The sequence below is a fragment of the Zootoca vivipara genome, chromosome 7 (genome assembly GCF_963506605.1).
Source record: "Zootoca vivipara chromosome 7, rZooViv1.1, whole genome shotgun sequence".
Classification (NCBI taxonomy): Eukaryota; Metazoa; Chordata; class Lepidosauria; order Squamata; family Lacertidae; genus Zootoca; species Zootoca vivipara.
The window spans coordinates 73,538,006-73,558,176 of NC_083282.1; the positions used below are offsets into that span (position 1 = coordinate 73,538,006).

A 20,171-nucleotide genomic window follows, 5' to 3' on the forward strand; every position below is an offset into this window, starting at 1 on the left:
ACATAATTAAACTGCACTGGATATATCCATAGGAATAACTAAAGAGGGCTTTGCCCGATTCCCACAATGTTCATACATGTACAGTGGTACCTCTGGTTGTGGACGGGATCCGTTCCAGAGGTCCGGTCGAATCCCAAGGTTTCCGCAACCTGAGGACCGCTTCTGCGCATGCGGCGAAACCCAGTAAAATACTTCCGGGTTTGCCGCGTGCGCATCCCGAAGTTTACGTAACCAGAGGGTTACGTAAATGGAGGTTCGACTGTATTCAGAATAGAAAGACATAATGCAGTTTCTATACCCTTAAGAGAATCACTTTTGGTGATGCAAAGTGGATACACCCCAGAATTCTCCCAAACTTCGCCTCCTGCAAGACAATCACCCATGCTCCTTGTGGTGGGTAGAGGCACCTTTGCAAAGGAAGAGCGGACCCTTATGGCACTTTCACACAAACAAGCTGTGCAGGAATTCAGACATGACTCCAACTTGGAAAGGGTCCATTACTCTGATGGTTGGGATAGATATACAAAAACACAGAGCTACCTTGTGCAGAAACTGACCCACTACTGTCTACTTGGAATGTTTTCCAAGATTCCAGACAGTGGCCCTTGGCCTTACCACTCTGGGTTCTTTTTCACTGGAAATGCAAGGGATTGAAACCCCCGATCGAAATAACCCTGTGATGTGGTCAAGGGTCTTCTCCATATGGGTTGTAAAGTGGCAAGATTTAAGAGAGCCCCACAGTGAAAGAAAGAAAGAAAGAAAGAAAGAAAGAAAGAAAGAAAGAAAGAGGAATTAAATAACATTCTAGTTTGCTAAACCAGAGTTACTGATTGACTAAATATTCCTTAAGTTCTTTAGCGCTTCATGAAGGCTGGATCTCCACAATGAAAAGCAGTGATGAGTGTGTCATTTACAGAACAACTGCAGGGAAAGCTGCTTTGATTCGGCTGAACCACTAAAAAGGCGAAATCTGGAATACTGTGGCAGCCTGACCTTATTCCCAGAGGAAAAAAGTTAATGTTTGCTCGGCCCTCGCATGTAAAGTTAGCTGGAGTTTAAGCACAGTGACAACACACCAGACAAAATGTAATTGAAGGGACTGTTTGTACATTTCTTTTCCCCCTAGAACAGTTATATAAGCACTATGCAGAAGGCTGGTGCACACTTGCATCTGCAACTTGAGTTGCGTACTGGGCAGACCACAGGATGTCTTCGATTACTAAGCAAACGGGCCTCGTGTATTTACAAGTTGCGAAAGAGCCAAGCTCAGGAGCAACACTTCTAACAACAGGTTAGGCTCAATTTCTAAATTTTCAGAATTTGTTCATTTAAACACGAGTGCGTGACGCTGTCATAAAATGAGCCAAGACCACCATATGCTCCAGCACGGTCTTGTATGACAACAGCTCTTCAGTGTATCAGGGAGACAGTTCCTCCTCATCACTTGCAAGCTATGATCCTTTTAACTGGAGGTCCCAAGGGTTGAATCATAGAACTGTAGAGTTGGGATGGACCCCCCAGGGTCATCTAGTCCAACCCCCCACAATGCAGGAATCTTCACTAAAGCATCCATGACAGACGATCATCCAACCTCTGCTTGAAAACATCCAAGGAAGGAGAGTCCAACACCTTACAAGGGAGTATATTCCACTGTTGAACGGCTCTTACAGTCAGAAAGTTCTTTCTGATGTTTAGTCGGAATCTCCTTTCTTGTATCTTAAATCCACTGGTTTGGGCCCTGCTCTCCACAGCAGGGAGGAATCTGGGACCTTTCACATGTAAAAAAAAATGCTGTATCCATTTCCTATGGCCTCTTCTCCAAAATAAACAACTTGAAACTGCTTTAACCAGTGCCAATTTATATTACATATTGTTTTCCTACAGTAAAAGCATCACAATTGCTCAGAAATATTTCAAACCTTTCTTACTTTATTTTTAAGTTTGGCAATTTCACTAACTGTTCACTAAACTTAACCATCCTGGGGTCCTTTACCTTTACCTTACCTAATATTTTTCCCCTCCAATTTTTACCTAGTTTTAAAGAAAGTTTATGTTTAATGTTGTTGTTTGTACTTTTATATAGGCTTTGGGGTTAGGGAGTTTCAGCCCCTATCCTGTCCCAAATTCTAATCTCGCTAAAATAATCTTATTTAACAAGAGCAGTTACGTTCAGATGGTGTTAGCCATTGCGTACTATGATTTTCTTTATATTCTAGGAAGGTTGAAATTTCATTTTTTTAAAACCCACTTAACATCACACCTACTAACTGTTACACTTTGAGACAGCTAAGTTGAAAGGGGGGGGGTATAAGTAAAGTACCATAAGATCTTTTAAGAAACAATGTTAGAGGTCCTCTAAGATGTACCATCCCTACAGAGCTCATGGCTGTCTTACAGCTGATGCTACCCAAGTTATTTTGATGGCCTTGAGCACTTATTAAGGAAAGCACAACTCTGGGTAAGTAGAATTTATCTATACATTAATGTAATTAAGTTTTAAATAAGTACCACTAGGTAAGAGCGCCCCAGTCCTTTTTGGCTGGCTTGTAAATGGCCTGTTTTCATATAATTAATAAAGGCAGGCTTGTTAATGCGAAACATTCAGTCTGGTCAATGCCAAAGTCTACATTTAGAAGATTAAAAGTGTGATCCTCACCCAAGGCTTGCTTAGCAACCAAAACTGAACATGTGCCATGTTTGAGCATAGATTCTTAAGACCACTGAATACTCAATAAGGCTTTCCTTTTATTGAGCTTTCCGTACCAGTTTACCTACACAACTAGGGTGGGAGAATATTAAGCTAAGAGCAGTTAAGACATGAGTGATCAAGTCCTCTGACCTCCGAATATGGATGCATGTGTACTAAGTAATAACCCCAGAAGCTAATGGTGTACAGTGCCAACAGCATCCACAGGTAGCTTTTGGTGACAGCTTGCTTGGCACACTCATTGCCATGCTAGTGGGAACTGGCACAGATGGCAAAGGCAGATTCCCTGCAGCATCCATAAACAGCTGGACCCATATCTTGTGAAAAGTTTACTTCTGCTGGGACTATATGGAAGGCATGTCCAAATATAGACTGTGTATGAGTGGGTTAGCATTGTACCCTCCCATGAGGTGGTAAGGAAGCCACATTCTTCAGCCTTTTAAATGCGTTTGTGGGAGGGGGTTTATTATTTTGTTGTTTTTCTTTTAACTATTTATTTTTGCTTTTACCTTGCATCTTTATCTTGTGAACCACCCTGAGATCTTATGATGAAGGGCAGTATATAAATCTAATAAATAAAATCAAATAAATTATCAGTATCAAGCTGGTTAAAGTTATAATTACATTATAATAATTACACAAATATAGGCAGGCATGTGGGCCGAGAAATTCATTGTAACCTTAATTTTTAAAAACAAACTATGATGAAGTGCTGCTTTCAAACAACATCCAATTAAAGGGACACAAACACTTTCCAGGTGCCTGCTAAATGAGTCATAATTTTGACACAAATGCTTTCATGTCATTAAAAAAATCCCAAGGCAACTTATGACAACATTAAAAAAAAACCACCTGCAAAAAACCCCCAACAAAATTCACAGACTAGAACAAAGATAAACACAGCAGCACAACTAGATTAAGTGGGGGAATGGCATAATTTAAGAGGTCGGGTTGAGGCTTCAAACTGCAGCCCTAAGACATGGAATGTCCTCAGACGTTTCCTATCACCTGCACCCAGGTTTGAAAGTGGAAAGGCCTGGTGCACATGCAAACTTGGCACATATGCATCTTTAGATCACAGCATTGATAAACATGTCTCCGAGCTGGTTGGATCACTGTTTGCTAATACAGAGAACCATTAACAGCAGAGAACCATTTCCACATTGATTTATCTGCTCATGAATCTTTATATTACAAAGATTTGGGGGTGCACTTCAGGAGAAGCTTCCAATTTACCTGGAGCCACTGGCACACCTGTTCAGCTGTCACCAACCCACATAAACTGAGTATGCTAGAACACGTCCAATAATCCTCTGAAACTGTGCTTTGCAGAGGGAAGATAGGTAAAGGATTTTTTCATCCAAGTGCATTTCACAAAGTTTCTTCATCAATTTTCTTGCTTTTAAGAATATGGAGACTGTAGAAATTCTACACAGACTGCGCCACTTTCAAAGACTCGAAACTTTTAAATAAGAATCCACTTCTGTGTCCTTATTCATTACTCTTACTACAATATTTCTGCAATGCCTGAAGATTTGCTCTGGGCCCTATGTAGGAGCTCAAATATTAAGTACTAAGAAGGGGAGACCAATCATGGGCAAGAGATGCAGCTTTGCACACTTACATCCAGACATCTGAGGATGCTTCTAGCAAGTAAGGCAATAACATTTCTCTTGCATTGGTATTCGGCTCTTGCCAAACTGTTGTGCAGCTGTTCCACCACTCAACTTAATTATCCCTTGATCTACCAACTGAACATGCTGCCAGGGTGATCAGGTGGTGAAGGGCTGGAATCTTAACATTGTTTCAGGCCAAAAACTAAACTGAAAAATAATAATGTTGATGAGCAAACTAAGGCCTAACAACACAACACAAGCTTGGACAATCTCCTATATGGCGACAGCTCCTTCTTTGTTCAAACATTTTATCTGCTCTCAGAGAGCTAAGGGCTTCCAGTTTGAAGAATCGAGAAATTACATCAGGAGAGAAGCAGGAGGAATAAGCAATCAAGTGGCGAGCCTAACTGAACTGCAATTTTTAGATACCCCATAAGAGTGAATGCGGAACACACTTCATAAAGTTATGAACCTTCAGTTCATTAAGAGCATCTCAGAACCTGAATTACAGGTTGAAAGGGACAAAGTGGCTAAGAAGCAGATCAGATTAAAAAAACAAAACAAGCAGTGCAGATACTAGGTGAATTTTGGAGGCTATGTACATTCCTAAAAGCAACACCTTCCTGCAGTAGACAACTATTTGTCTGCTCTTCTTCATATGACAAAAGCAAGCACTGCAAACAGAGGAACAGCCTGGTTGTTCCAGTGGACCAACAGATGGGTCAGCCCAGTGCAAATGGAACTTCGGCAAGGAGCTGGGTTCGAATCTCAGGACCTGAGCAGGTTACTTGCAAGAATCACCACAACATTCACATGTTTCAAGAGAGTCACACCACAACATTAGACCCATGTCCTTTGGGGAGAAGCACACTAACAAGTAAGCTGTATATTCTATAGAAAGAATCAGAGAATATCCTGCACTGGCTCAAAAGCATGATTTCCATTTGATATTGGTTGATAAAAATCTGAGGTTTACTAGAGTTCTGGATTATCTTCATCTCTAAAAGCTGGTGCAGCAAAACTGATAGAACATTTTTTTGTCTGGTATGGTTTCAAATTGGATGGCTGTGTGTTGAAATTCCTGCCTTTCAGGGTGTTGGACTAGATGACCCTTGGGGTCCCTTCCAACTCTACAGTTCTATGATGCTCTGCAATGCAAAAAGAGATGAGGGACCAATTTCCAAATTACACTCATTTCAAGCTCACCTTGAGATGTGGGGGGGGGGAGAGAGAAAGACATTGAAAAAAAGATGTATTTACTCTATAAAACATACTTCTTCTGCTATGTCACCATTACAACCATTTAAAGGAGCCAATGTATGTGATATGATTGCTGTGTGCAGGCAATTCCTCCCAGCTCTGTTAAAAACTCATGGTACACGTGGCCTCCCTCAGCCTTCTCTCTGTGAAATGGGGGCAGTAATACCGGCATATATTTGCTTTTTTAAGGATTACTGAAAAATATGGTGGGAGCCCTGAGCACTTGGGCTGCTAATCAGGGGGCCCACCCAAAACAAGCAAATCACCCACTAAGAAGAAAGAAAGAAAGAATGTTTGTATAATACTATCAAAATGTAAACACTGGAACTGCTGCCATTTTAATCTGTAAAACAGCCCCACGTAGTTTGCATCAGTATCAAGAATGGCTCTATTGTGCCCATCCTTCAATTGTGCTTTGTTGCCTGGCTTTCAAAACGCTTGGATGGTTTATGGGCACAGAAAGACCAGTTGTGTGAATGATCGCATTCATTTCCCAAACCAGGGCAGAACGGAGATTTGTTTATTTTTTCAATCTGGATCAAACTGTTGAGAGATGCGTTTTGTCCAATTGGGCCATGCAGCATAAATATTAAGGAGCCGCTCGCATCTATTTGCTCTCATTAAATCATTTCTTTGTAGAGCACAATATGAAAGTAGCAAATTTCCTGCTATATTTCAGTTTTCTTCCATTTGCCTAGATCTGTGATTGCATCTCTCTGTGGGACTACCCTTGAGGTTGGTTTGGAGGATGCAACTGGTTCAGTGGTCCAGCATCCTGTTCTCACCGGCCAATCAGATGCCTATGTAAGCAGGACCTAAATGCTAGAGCACTCTTCCCTCCTGTGGTTTCTGAAAGGCAACTTTGATGCAACTTCTGGTTTGGAACAAGTACTGTTTTAATGCAGAGGCTCTCGGGAATTGGGGTAGACCCAATGTTCTTTCCCTCCATCCAACTTTTATCTCAAAACTTCACCACTGCTTACAGTATTCTATACCTTTTGCTATTGGCATTTGATTTGGTAATTCGCCCTTCCAACCTACAACCAGGTACAGGGTTACAAAGCTTAGGTTAACAAACACTCTCTGAACAAGTGCTCTGCACCTCTTATTGCTGTCTCCCACCCACCCTCCCTTAAAAAAAAAATCTGCTGTGATACTTTTCTTTGCTCACAATCAGTTTCAAGTTTCAGAACATTGAAGATAAGCAATAGCAAAAATCCAGGTGACTCAGGTAGCGGCAGGCTTTTATAACACTGATCAAATGAGAGGAAAATCTTGATAGCAGCATTAAAACTAATTCCTTCTGTGGAGATGCACAAGAAGCTTAGTGAGTTCAGAAGAAAGAATTTTGGGCTAGAACTTCATAGCCAACTTAAGATCTTTTAATTTGCATTCTCCATGCCAGAAATTTCACATGAGGCAACAGGGGCATTCATTGCCAAATCCTAGCATCCGCCACATTCATGGAAATTAGTCACATTTTAAATGCAAATTACACATACCAATTATTAGTGGGCATTCATTAACTGCACCCGCTTTGTATATATCACACCACAGAGGTTTGAAGCGGAATGTCTGGTATACCCAAGTTAGAAAAGTTTGAATACTTTCTGCAAAATGTTGAGATGGGGAAAAACAAAAGAGCCCGTTCTTATTCTGAATGCATGCACAACTTATTTCTGTTGTATTTCATGCTACAGTTAGCTGAAATGACTATGTCAAATCTAATTGGGGGAGGGAGAGAACTGTCCTCTTAGAAAATATCAATTATTTCCCCCTCTTTTTCTTAAGAGCTTGGTTTCAATGCAACTTCATTGGAGCCGAACACTTTTTCAGCTTTCTGAATATGCTGGTTTGCAGCTCTGAGTTGTTCTGCTCACTGAACTGGCTCATTCTTTTAGCAGAACAAACTGTTCCATGTTGAAGCAGGATTTGGCACTGTGTTAACAAAAGAGTCCCCCCTCTACTTTTGACAGCATTCTGCCAAAGACCTAGTGCATTTCCAGTGCCAAGATACAAAAGGTCAGAAGGGGTCAAGCCAAACAACGGGTATATGCTCCAGCATGTGTTGCAGACAGCAAAGAGAATTGAGAGGGGGAACAACTGTACCCCCTTTTTTCAGAATAGCTATTGAGGCAGAACAAGAAAAGTATCACCTGTGAACCTTAAAGCATTTGCTGGTTTGTGGAAGATCAGCATGGCATAGAAAAGATAATTTAATCCCAGTTTCAGCTATACATGCTTCTTTCTGGGGCTGAGATGTGTGCCTGCCTCAAGCTGGGGAGATTTTAAGGAACCTGAGAGTTTTGAATGGGTTGGTTCTGTCCAGTGGGGCCGAATATTCTTTGCCATTGCTCTCATCTCCCGCTTGGGATTTAATGAACTCTGGCAATGAGCTACTCTCCGTAAATCACAAGCAGTGATAAAACTGAGTATTACCTTACGAGAAACAAAGTCAACTTCCAACATGTACAACAGTAAGTTCATTTACTCAAGTCCTGAGAATATGGGATGATGCTAAGAGTCATGCTCCATTATTCAGAACATGCTGAATATTGGGAAGGAATAGCTTGGGTGCTTCAGCTATCAGCTTCTTGGTTTTTTAAAAACAGCGCATGAAGTTAACTCTATTTTTTTCTAAGATACCAGTTGTTCTCTCATCCCCCTTGAGCTGGAAGAGAAAAGCACAGGTGTGTGGAGGGGGAGCGCGGATATTGCATCAATGTGACACTAAGTCAGGTTTTATAAACTATAGTAAATATACAATATTCAGAAGAAAACCATGGAGACACATGCTTCCAATATCAGGGGAATAGATGGGACATGTGCTATACAGTCAGCACAGATGGACAAGCATTGCACAGATTTACATGTATATGAAAAATAATAATAATAATAATTAAGAAGTATTTTTTGGCTGTAAAGGCTGGTTCTGGAACCGTAAATAAATCTGATCTAATCTAAAGTGTGAAAAGGGTATTGTTTTAAGAGTCTTTGGGTGGCATGCAACTACCATATCCAATGAGCACAATAATGTCTGCTTGTGCAATGGGACTTCCCCGCTCTCCTCCCTCCATACCTTTTACCAATCTGCCCCAGAGGGTTGGGAAAACCCCTAGAACAGCTTTAGAGGTTGCACCGGGGGAGAGGTCCACTGTGCAAGCAGAAATCCTTGCACTGACGTAAAGTTCACATAACACTGCACTGAATACAACCTTCTTTTGCTAGGTGATCTCATTCATTTGGCTTACCTTGCTCACTCAGTGTAAAATGAGCATACAGTACCTAATTTCTTATGCAATATGGGAAGCTTGCTCTCTGAAGAAGCTCCCTCTCCTAACAAGCAACTTGTCTACTGGAAAAAAGTTGTTATTTACTCATTGCATTTATATACCACCTTTCCTCTGAGGAGCTCAAGGTGCTGTACATATGTAGTTCTCCTCCTCTCCATTTTATCCTCACAACAACCCTGTGAGAAAGGTTAGACTGAGGGGCAGTGGCTGGCCCAAGCTCAGCCAGTGTGTTTCATGGCTGAGCAGGGATTTGCAGCTTTTGCCGGTAAATTTTGCTTCCCACAGCAGACATATCCTTGGAAGGGCTTAATGCTGAATGCAAACAACTGATATAAAACAAATGAAAGTGCAGGTGTGTAGCTGGAGGTCACCCAAGACTGTTTGCACCTGAAGCGAGGATTTCTTTTCCCATAAGAGAAACACACAACAAGACAGGAAGTGTCAGATGGGAGTGTAGCAGAGATACAATATCAAGCCATACAGAATCCCAAAATGCAACCACTGCATCTGTAAGATTTGGAGGCTGCTTGGGGAGGGAGTTAGATAACCAAATAATGCCCAGGGAAAACCAACCCTGCCTGTTAGTACTGCCACCAGCCTTGAAAAGCCCCGCGCCCCAATCTGAGTCAGGGAACACTCAGATCTGTTTGCAGACACCCTTTGCCGGGATTCAGCCAGGCAATAGACAATGATCCACTCCTTGCCTTCCAAGCCCCCAAGGTACTCAGTAGCGATGACCAAGCAAAGCAGGCAGGTGCCAGAGCTTATAGTAAGAAGCCACACCAATAAAGACAAATGCTTTATTAAGAGACAGCAAAGACAACCCTTTTATACTAAAGTTCTGGTTTAAGAAAAGAAAGACCCTTTCAAAATTTCAGGTACAGACCAAAACTACTTGCCTCATCCTAACGCCAACCATTACAGTCACAGGAGCACCAGCAAACTGCATCCAGACAAACACGGTTACATAGCAACATGATCCTTCATCTGAATGTGGCTCCAAAACCAAGTCAATGGCCAGGTTTTTTATATACCAAAAGGCCTAGACACAGGAGGGTAGATTGCTATATTTCCCTTTAGCCAATCAAAGCCTAGGGCCTGTTTTCCTCAGCACTAGAAGGTGTACATGCTGGAAGACGATGCAGCTGCAGCTTCTAAGTTGATTTTTGCACCACCGCTATGACCTTGAGCAGTCTTTCTGTCGATGATTCACACAGGTGGTAGATTAAATGATAAACTGGAGCTTTCCCTTTGGAAATACTATAACCAGAATCCCAAGTAAAAAACCATTAAAATAAACCAAAGATAATTGGGGGGGGGGAAATACAATATAAACACATTTGAAGCATTTAGTGGGCAAGAAAAATCACATACCCCCAAAAAAGCAGCAGGCATGCTCTGCAATTCTAAGCTTGTTTACTCAGAAGTGAGTCCCACTGGATTCAATGTTGTTTATTCTCAGGTTAAGTGCATAAAAGCGGGATGCGGGTGGCGCTGTGGCCTAAATCACTGAGCCTAGTGCTTGCTGATTGAAAGGTTGGTGGTTCGAATCCCCGCAATGGGGTGAACTTCCGTTGCTCGGTCCCAGCTCCTGCCCACCTAGCAGTTCAAAAGCACGTCAAAGTGCAAGTAGATAAATAGGCGCCACTCCGGTGGGAAGGTAAACGGCGTTTCTGTGCACTGGCCACACGACCCGGAAAAACTGTCTGCAGACAAACGTCAGCTCCCTAGGCCAGTAAAGCAAGATGAGCGTCGCAATCCCAGAGTCGTTTGCGACTGGACTTACCTAACTGTCAGGGGTCCTTTACCTTTACCTTTTACTAAGTGCATAAAACATCTTCTGATTTTTTTAAAATAAAAAAATTCCTTCAGTAGCACCTTAAAGACCAACTAAGTTTTTATTTTGGTATGAGCTTTCGTGTGCATGCACACTTCTTCAGAGGTGTGCATGCACACGAAAGCTCATACCAAAATAAAAACTTAGTTGGTCTTTAAGGTGCTACTGAAGGAATTTTTTTATTTTACTTCGATCCAGACCAACACGGCTACCTACCTGTAACCTTTAAAATAAAAAACCAACACCTTCAAATACTATCAAAAATGGGAGGTGGGGGAGAGACAGAGCCTGTTCATATTTTCCCAGGAAGATAATTTCATAACTGAGGTTCCTCCAGTGCATCTTAAAAGGAGAAATTACCTTTGTACAGGAGAGGAAAGAAGGGGAAATAGGCAGCATCACATTTACCAGTTTCAGATACTTTCTCTCCTTTCCATTCAACTCTCCTCCTCCCCCCCTCCAGTCCCATGACTTGTCTGAGGGTGAGTTAAAGGCGAGGAGACATAGCAGGGGGCACAACAACAGCAAAAGCAGCAGCCTAATTTTCAGCTAGTTGATAACTTTAGATGAAATACGTGGAGATTCTCTCATTACATAATAATAATTCTCAAATATTGGAATATACCCACTATAAAAGGGAGGGGGGATCACATATAGCATGAACGCTGATATACTGCAATATTTGTGTGCATTTCACTTGTGTAGTATAGTATATTTCACTGGTGCAGCAAAGGGGAGGACATCTCCTGCACTTTTTCCATAGAAGGAACGATGCTATCATCTGCAGGAGCTGCAATTGCCAGCATTGTGAGTTTGGCTGAGGGTGGGAGGGTTGGAATATAGAACATGCTGTGTTCATTCCTTTACTGGCAATAACCTTTGCTGTGCTGTTTAAAAAGACATTTAACTGTCTGTTCTTTACATTAAATTTATGTTAGAAACTAACACAGTTATCCAACAGTCTGTTTTAAACAGTTCAAATGAGCCTGACTGGCATCTGAAATGGCAGCTTGTGCACGGCAGGATACAGTACTTTAGTGTTCATGTTTTTTTCCAGTTCTCCAGCAGTTGAGCAGGTAGGTCACTTGGTATATATAGCTCTGTCCTCCAACCAGGGATGCAAGGAACTGTCAATTTTGGTTCACTCCATTTCTCATTGTCCCTAGTTTAAATTTGCTTTGCCACATATCCACATCATTTTGCAATTCTAAAAAAATCCTCAGAAAAATTCTTTAGCATTCTGAGTAAATTTCCCTAATGTACACATCTTTCTATTCAATATACACATTTTTGAAAGCCAATTTTACCCGTACAGTCTAATCTCTACTTACCACCGCCTCTTCTTACAGTCATTCCAAGAAGTAACCAGCGGGTTTGCCACCGTTTGCGCATGCGCAGGAGTGGGCAGTCGCCGCCCGCACTTGTGCACAATGGCGCCTCTCCCAGCAACCCGTTTCGACCTCCGGACGGACTTCCGGAACAGATTATGGTTGCAAATAGAGGTTCCACTGTATTTTTGTATGTTATTTCCACTGATGCATTTTTATGCACATTTTTACCCTGGTTTGTGCATTTTAGTACACTTCTTTTTAAAGCTGCAGAACTACACTGCAAAATTCAGAAAAATGTGAATTTTGAAGGACGGTTGCATTTCAGTTTGCATCTTTTTTCAGAAAGTGTGAACTGCATTTAAATGCAAACTGAAATGAATTTCTCTCACACTCCTAGACGAAGGCTATATCTCTCTCTTCCAGGAGTGCCAGCTTGGCCACACAACCATGGGTGCCTAGGGCCGTGGTTGCCATGCAACATGCATGGCCCTGGCACCGAAATTTGTGGGTGCCCAGCCCCTTCATAGGGAATTTTGTTGATGCTCAGGCACCCAGGGAATTGACAGCTATGCTCCCTTCTATGAACTGATACAACACTCAACCAAACCATGTTTGATTTTTGGATTTACAGCTCATAGTTTGCCTGGAAGAGACAAATCATGAGCCCAGGTTTGGGCAACATACTAAGCCAAATCATGGCTGAGATCACAGCAATGCAGCAGCAGAAGTTCCAGGGAAGGAGTACAGTGGCTGTGATCGCCTCTCCAGGAACCCTTGATGCTTACATATCCATGCTAAGTCTATGACTGCAGCTGAGACTGGGCATTATGCTATAGTGCTGCTGTGATGTGGGTATGCATACACCGTGGCCTACATTTTTGAACTCTCCTTAGGGGCATGGCTATAGGGCTGGTGTCATAATGAGCTCATGCTCCAAAGTCTTTACTGCTGCATCACTGGCATACATGACCTTTACATTAAAAGGCTGCAATGACCCCTATGTATGAGTAAAAAGTAAAAAAACACCAAGACCAATGCATACCTGAAAAAACGTCAATGTTTTCTTAATGCATCACTTTGCATTTCCTTCTCTTTCCTTTTAGGCATCATAAGATATTTTGTCCTGACAGCTCCAATCCCGATTTAGCCCTGGAAGTATTAAAGAGACCGTGATTGCATCAGTAAATTTATAGGCAACTTTTTAAGAGCATGCACTAAGTTCTGCCAATTTCAATGAAACTGAAATGAACCACCAAGACCCTCAGGATAAAATATGTTTGAAAAAATCAGGCACATCCCTGCAGCCCCTTGGAATATTCATTCATAGGATACTTTGAGGCAGACAAATCTATTTTTTTTACAGAAGCATGCAGTCTAGCCCTCCTGGTTGGGACTGCATCACTTCAGGATACTGGAGGTGGGAGAAGAAAGAATGCTTCAATAAAAAACACAAATCCCAGCATATTAAAAAGAGAAAGAGAAAGAGAAGCATCCTAGCCTAAGAATCAGAGTTTGTTTCATCCGTTCTGAGGTTCTGTCCTCCTCTTTTTTCCCCTACTGCAGCCTCCAGGAATCCATCTTTTTATCATGGCATGACCAATAGTTTTTTTTTCCTTGCAACTATCCATTATGAATGATATTGTTAGTAAATACCTTTAGACCCACAGTAGCAAGCAATCCTGAGTACAACAAACAGGCCATATTCATAACCCATGTTGTAAACTGCAATCCCTAACACTAAGCCAATTTTATTTGAAAGCAAAACTAAACTCAGTATAAGTCTTCTCCAGGTAGGGCTGGGAATGTCCCACTGGAAACCATAAAGATCTGCTGCCAGTCAGTGTAGACAATTCTAAGTTAGAATGGTTCTGACTTGGTACATGGCAGCTACCTATGTTCCTATGTAGGGGGAATGTGGAATCTCATCCATGTAGTGCTAAACTATGGTTGTGAATGAAGACTACTGGAGTTTCATTTTACCATGATGGCCCATTACCTTTCACAGATAATTCATTTGGGAGCATCCAGAAAAAATTAAAATGAATAAGCATTAATCACTCAGATACTGATCAGCAGCAGCACAGTGTCATCTGTGTGCTAAAGGTTCCATATGCCACAATCAACTAGCCAGGAAATTGTTTAGAGAAGCAATCACAACCACCAAACCAACACCGTTACAACCAATGGCTATATATAGGTCTTCCGCTTGACTTTCCACTATAGGCTTCCCCTCTTCAAAGTGGCAAGTCAATTCTATCTGTTCAGAACTGGTAAATTGCTTAAAACAGTTTCCTTTAAAAGATTGAGGCTAAACTCAAAGACAGATGTATAACCAAATGTAAAACTCTCACACACAAAAGAATGCACACAATACAGGGAAAGAAACCTTTAAGATAAATTAATTTCTTTTCAGAAAAATCCACGATGTAATAAAATGAAAAGAAGAAAACAACCAGCTTGATCTGATCTGAAGAAGTGTGCATGCACACAAAAGCTCATACCAAAGAAAACTTAGTTGGTCTCTAAGGTGCTATTGGAAGGGAAAAAAATTGTTTTTGTTTTAGCTTTACTTCAAACTTCCAAAATTAATACACCTGCCAGAATATTGAGATTTTTGTCCATTCTAAAGGTTGAAGAAAGGGACTGGGAAAGATTCTTGTTTGAAAACCTGTATATTTGCTGCCAGGAATGAGGAACCTGCAGTGACAGTCAGTGTTGTGGGGAGGGGCTTCCCTCTCAGCACCACAGTCGCTGCAGCTTACCTGGACAGGGCTGGGCTGCGGCAGGGTGGCAGTCTGGTCAGGGCTGTGCAAATTCACCAGCAGGAGCTGGCTCTGTTGGTGCATCTTTGCAACTCCAATCTCTTTATAACCCTGCCCTGCCCCAGTCCTGCAGTGGTGTCCATGTCAGCTAACTCAATGATTTCTCCATTCTGCACTAGTCAATCCTGGGAATATATGGCTCTCCAGATGTTCCTAGACTACAGTTCCCATCATCCCTAACTACTGGCCATGATGTCAGGGGCTGCTGGGAGCTGGAGTCCAAGAGCATGGGGAAGTTTGCATAGGATTCTCATTCCCGAGGCAACTGGTCTGCCTAGTTTATTATTGTTGTAGACTCAGTATAAGTCAACTTCTTAGAAATTCTCCCATCCAAGCACCAACCACACCCAGTCTTACTTATTTTCAGCATCATGTCGCTTCTGTTCAAACAGCAACACATGATACTCATGCTTTGCCTCTTGTTGGAAAAATTGATGGGCTAAAGGACTGTTGCAGTGGTTTCAAGTACTTCCAGTGACTGCGCACAAGCTGCAGTTGCCGTAATAAAACTTACATCTGTACAAATTTTAAAAGTTAAACCTCTTAATTGACAATGGACACCAGATGTCCTTGTAGGAAATGAGAGGTTCTTAGTTGTGTCACTAAGAGGCAGGGATGGCAGAGAAATTCAAATCAGTTCACATTAAAAGACAATATGCAAACCAAAACAAAGCCATCCTCCAAAAGTTGCACTTCTTCGAATTTCACAACTCAGATCATCACCCGAGTAGTATGTTCAAAAATGCATCTGCTAGGGTAAACCATCTATAAAATGCACATTAGTGAAAACAACTTACAAAAATGCATATTAGTGAAAAGTGCTTGCAAAAACGTGCATATTGGGTAAAATTACATTTTAAATGTGCACGTTAGGCAAATTTTGCAGACAAATTATCATGAGCACCCCTTTTAAACAAACAAACAAAATGATTGATGTGGAGAACTAATCTTAAGATTCGAAAAATGACAAATGGAGAGAAACAGAAACCAACACTTTTGCCCATCCCTAATAAGTACAGACATCCAGGCAACAGCCCCCCATGCTGCCAGCTATGTGCTATACTGTGTAACTGGAACACACATTGTGAGAAGCAGTAGGGTGTTGGAAATGGCTCAAGAAAGGTGTCTTTCCGGCTTCCGGTTGACCACGCCATCTTGCTCAGACGGGGGTCCGCACAGCGGAGCGGACCTCGGCGCTTCAGAGGTGGAGGGAATCGTTCCAGCGAAGCGAAACCTCCTTAAAAGCCCCAAATCGAGCTTTTTGGGGACAGATTTTGCCTGGCGGCGCCAAAAGCGGGCTCTCTCCTCCCCGGATCGGCTTTGTTTAAGCCCCCGAGAGCGAGGAGGTGAACCGCGGCGGACAGGCTGACACTGCTGCTCTGAGAGTGCGAAGCTGCGAGTCTGGGAAGTGGAGGTGGCCAATTCTTCAAAGAACATTCAGCAAATGAATAGACTGTGAGTAATTTGGATTCTTTGGAATGTAAATTAAGGCAACAATTTGGACCTGGGAGAGAGGGGAAAAGAGGAAGCCACCCCCCCCCTACGGTAACATAAGAGACAGTAAACAGAAACCCGAAGCCGTAAACAGAAGATTTCAACTTAAAAGGATTCCTCAAAGGCATCAAAGAGAATCTCCCCTAAATGCAGGGTAAAAGGGGAGAGAGACTGTGGTTGTGATTGCCCTGCAGAAAGAAGTTAAGACTAAGAAAGACCTTTCTGTTCCTCGGGAGCCGGCAGCCCAGACAATCCAGTGAGTTGATCAGGATTTATAGTTAAATTCTATTTCTATCTTTATCTCTGGACTTTTTGGAAATTCTTTTTTGGTTTATATACTTTTGAAATGTGAGTTCGAACTTTATTTTTAAGAATGCAGCCAGCTTGTTAAAATGGAGTCGAGAAAATAGACTGTGATTATATTCCACCCCATGTGACAAGTTTTGACCTTGACAGGACTGAACTATGTCAACAAAAAGGTACCCGCCTGAGTTTCAGCGGACTGTTTTGACCTTAATGTGGGAAGCAAGAATAGAACTATGTCAAGAGGAGACACAACGGCAAGTGTTACAGCAACAATTCCAGATGATGATGGCAGAATATGATTTCTTAGAAGATGAAGCTTTTGAAACTGAAGAAGACGAATGTGAGAATGACAATGATGAGGACTGTGATGACTTAACACAAAATGAAGCCCATCACGAAAAAAATGATGATTTTACTCTACAAAAAGTTGGATGGAGTGCCTCCCCTTCGAGGGGGGCACGATTGGACTTACTGGAACTCCAGAACGACCACAGGGAAGAAGGAAAAATTAAGCAGAGAAGAGAAGAAGCTCAGGGGTCTGATATGGAGGCCTGGATGGCAAAAGACTGTAAACAGGGGGTGGGGTGAAGGGAAAGTGAAGTTGTGATTGTAAGGATGGGTTAATAGGACTATAACTGGACTGCTGACTATGGAACTTGCTGGATTGGTGGGGTGGAGCCAGTACTCGGGGGGGTGTAAGGTTAGTTTGGGAATAATTATAGGTTTAAAAAGTGAATTGATTCTGGAAAAAGGTGAAAATATGGAGGCCTATAGAGGGGTAAAAATTAGGCACGGGAAGAAAAAATGGGAGTTTGATTTCTCAGTGATTGGACAATAGGCGAAAATGATAATAGTTAGTTTAAAAGTGGTACAAGATATAAAGGTGTATGTTATAAAATATGAACTATGAAACTGTTGAAGATGATAAATAAGGGAGGAAAACCGGGGAAGGGGGGAGGGTGGGGAAGCCCACAAAATATGGTTTAACAATTATGAATTTAACAATTATGATGAATTATTTTTTTTTGTCTTTTTTCCTTTTTGTCTTTTTTTTTCTTCTCTTTTTTCTCTTTTTCTCTTTTTGTATTTTCTTTTTTTTTGGTATGACAATAGATGGTTGGATGGATGAACTCCTGCGTACTGCCCTGGTTCACTGGAGCTCCCTGGTGGCAGGGGGGGGCTTCGGGGGCAGGGGAGGGAGAGGAGGACAGAAACCCAATCATAAAATGGACCACTTCTGACTGTTCACCTGCGTGGGATACTTCTGTGGCAGGGGAGGACCCATGGAGGGGGGTGGGAAGAAGGTGGAAAAGGTGTATATGTATGTACCATCTTTTGTAATTTGTAAAATCAATAAAAATTATGTTTAAAAAAAAAGAAAAAAAAAGAAAGGTGTCTTTCCCCAGGAGAGACCCCTGCACTAATCCTAAGAAATCGGGGCACACAGATTGTGTACTGTACTATATATACACTGTCCTAAAGGCCACATGGACCAACAAGAAACCAGTGTGGGCTAAATTGGCCTACAAACCAGGCCTGGAATCCAGGCATCAGATGTATCCAAAGAGTCCAATTAATTCCCCCCAAATTACTGCTGTCTATATCTGTCTTCCGGATAGCGGTACACATAATGATTGCTCTGAGACAGGGAAATTATAGCAGTGTTTCCAACAGCAAACAAGTGAAATGTGCACATCGTACAACTTTATCAAAGGAACACGGACTCATTCAGTATTCCATGAAGTGTGAACATGGATGCTTAAAGACCTGAACATTCATATATTATGCCATGTGTTTGTTGCAGGAGGCAGCGATGTAACACAAGGGTTTTCTCAAGTAGTGTCAGTGTTAACACACAACAGCACCCTTAGCACGGGTTGATTCCCAGAAACATTTTGTATAGAAAAATAACTACTCTTCTGCGAACAAATGCCAGCTCCCTCGGCCTGAAGCAAGATGAGCGTTGCACCCCATAGTCAAGTTTGACTGGACTCAACCAATCAGGGGTCCTTTACCTTTATCATTATTATCATTGCTGCCTAAGTGCTGGTGTTACGGTGCTCCAAAAATATTCCAATAATATCCATTTCAGAAACAGCTTACTAACTAGGAGGTGAGGAAGAGGGAGGCAGAATGAGGACAGAAGCTAGTTAGGTAAAGGACACCTGGACAGTTAAGTCCAGTCAAATTGAACTGTGGTGAAGCTAGTTAATCAATATATTGTATAGTGGCCTAGAAGTACCAAGGATTATTCTTACAAAATTATTGTGAAGCATTAAAGGAACAAAAAATGGAGTGGATTCTGGTGGCCAAATGCCACATGGTAAGCTGCTTACAAATATTACTGCGTGGGTCAGGATGCTAGCTGGTTAGCATGAACAACAAACTTACAAAAGATATAAATGGGAATAAAAATCAAAGCTCTCTCAAACACAACCCTGGTTAAACTCAGCATAAGAATATTTGTAAAATATAATAAAACTATGTGTAAATATTTATAAATTGCCACCCCTCCAAAGTTGCCAGTAAAATGAAAGCATGGCAGCAGTTGTCTGGACTGAAGGGACAGAGGCCACAATGCAGTCTCAGATACTTTAGAGCAAGTTTATCTAAGCAGCTATCCCATGTCTCCACAAACAAGAGCAAAAAAAGGAGAGTGTTTTTAAAAGTAGAGTGGATGGAAAAATGCATCTTACCACTTTTTCAGGTGTTTCAACAGCTTACAAACTCACTCAGCCCCTTTTCCTTTTCTTTATTAGTCTTAATTTCTATCCTTAAGAGCCAAAATGCCTTTCTGCATCAAACCTCTGCAGGGAATGTATCGATGCCACTATTCCTGTGGTTCCCCCCCCCCCACCTCAGCTGTGACTCTCACAATATTTAACCCAGCTCCATACGCAGGATTCCAACACCTTTCGGTAACTATAACAGCAGAATGTGGTTTGTGACGTCACAGCAGACGCTACAAAGGCTCATTCAGGTTTTCCAGCCTACAGTCATTCTTCCATGTTTTGGTTAATCAGAAGGCGCCCAAGCCCACATTTCTGTACTGTATTAGCTCGCAGATAAAGATGAGATATACTAGAAAGTCTGGCTCCCACAACAAGACAGTAACTATTTGAAGCTTGCATCTTAAAGTTTCCAGGTAAAAAGAGTCTACAAAACATATATTCTTGTTATTGTTTATGGGGTTAAGATTTCAAACACACTTTGGAAAGCGATCAGCGCTGAATGCCAAGTGCTTGACCTACAAAGTTACCAAGAATTTGCCAGGAAAAATTTAATACGTAATGAGAGAACAAGTGATGAAAAGTGCTGAGTGAGAGTGCTTTGCTTTGAAAAGCCTGCACAAAAGTTCTGCTGGAGCATACTATGCCCTGGCCTTACATTCCTCTGGGCTAGTTATTGTTAATTCTTGTTATGCAACAGGGGAAATTAGAGTAGACTAAGGTCTTGTAGCCAAATATCTGGCTGATTGTTTCAAATCACCATATAATTCTACAAC

At 41.8% G+C, this 20,171-nt stretch overlaps 1 protein-coding gene across 3 annotated transcripts in view; it reads right to left on the reverse strand.

Annotated features, from left to right (window-relative positions):
• ZHX3 (zinc fingers and homeoboxes 3) overlaps positions 1 to 20,171 on the reverse strand; it is a 52,285-nt gene that overhangs the window by 12,932 nt on the left and 19,182 nt on the right. The window contains exon 2 of one of the 3 annotated variants that reach the window (XM_035122999.2): positions 13,087 to 13,193. The exons of 1 other annotated variant lie outside the window; for it this stretch is intronic. The gene's annotated coding sequence lies outside the window, so the exon portion shown is untranslated. Of the gene's footprint in view, positions 1 to 13,086; positions 14,829 to 20,171 lie in introns of those variants that run through there. One more of the 3 variants, XM_060277272.1, reaches the window with a different exon arrangement.